This window comes from Falco peregrinus, chromosome 1, assembly GCF_023634155.1.
Source record: "Falco peregrinus isolate bFalPer1 chromosome 1, bFalPer1.pri, whole genome shotgun sequence".
NCBI lineage: Eukaryota > Metazoa > Chordata > Aves > Falconiformes > Falconidae > Falco > Falco peregrinus.
In genome coordinates, this window is record NC_073721.1 from 115345060 (window position 1) to 115346479 (window position 1420).

Here is a 1420-nt window from a genome sequence, read left to right on the forward strand (position 1 = left end):
ATCAAAAAACATCTAATTGACATGAAGCAGCTGATATTAGAAAACTGTGGTGAGGTTTTAAGAGTAGGCAAATAATAAGCGGTAAGGAAGAAAGGCAGTGGCAGGGAAGCCGCTTACCTTGATAACGAAACCCTTTCTGTTGACCTGTGTAAGGAAAGTGCCGCCAGTAATTTAGACAGCAAAATTTGTACCCTTTTGCTCTGGTGCAAAGTGGGATTCAAAAGAAAATCCTTAAATCTTTCCAGATGAAAATGATTTATTTTCTCCTGTAAAGCAAGAGAAGCAGCAGCTGCTGTAACTCTGCTTGCAGTCTGCTTTTCAGAGAGTACACAGAACTCATTTCTGAAAGTTAGTTGTCATCCCTAACAATCTTGTCCATTAAAATCATTCTTGGTCTGGTAAAGAGCATTCTGGGCCACAGAGGGGTCAGGAATAGGCAACAGTAGTTGCTATAGAATTTGTTGTTCCAGAAAATTTTTCTCTGAGAGCCAGTGTTCATATTCTAATGGCGGACATACCGTTCTGTTTGGTTCAATCCAGAAGAAAAATATGCACTTTTACACCTTATCTCTCCTCCTGTATCCTAGAGAGAGGCTGATCACGTATTAGCCAAACACCACAGATGCAAGGAATGAGAAGAGTTTAGAGGGATTAGATGCAATGAAGCAAAACAGTATTTTCCGGTTTGCACTTCTTTTTCACAAAGACAAGCATCAGCCCTGCACCAAACAAATTATTAGTAACAATGCAGGCACCTCAAAGTGTCACTTGGCATAAGGGGGTTGGAAACGTTGGGGGAGACAGGTCCAAGGGCAATGCGATGGAAGCATGACTCTGAGAAAGCAGTGGCTGGGGGCAGCGGGGGGAGCGGCTTTACAAAGCCATCTTGCTAAAAGGCTGTATTTTACTATTTAATCCTCAGTTACACACATGACTTCATTGTGAAAAGGTCAGCAGACAAAGCGGTTCAGTGAAGCGGGTCTGAAGGGAGGGCCTGTGCGGCAGGTCGCGGCTGCGCTCCCGCCCGGTCCTTCGGCCAAGCAGCACCGCGGTCCCCGCCGCGGGGCCGGCCCGGCCCGGGCAGGTCGGTGGGTCCGTGGGAATAAAGCGGGGAAGGGATACGGGGGAGGAAGGTTCGGTGCACCTCCTGCCGCTGCCCACCCCCGCACGGCAGCCCTAGCCCGCACCACAGGCCCCGCAGCCACGAGCGCGGCCCCGCGCTCTCCTCACGAAGGCGAAGGGGGGGCGGCGGCTGAGGCGGGAACGCGGGCCCGGGCCGGGCGCGCGCGGAGCTCAGCGCGGCCCGCGCGGGGGTGGCCGGTGCCCATGGGAGGGGGGGGGGCGGGGGGCAGGGGGCCGCCCTCACGTGACCCCGCCGGCCCTAGCGCCGGCCGCCGCCCGCCCGCGCTCAGAGCCGCGC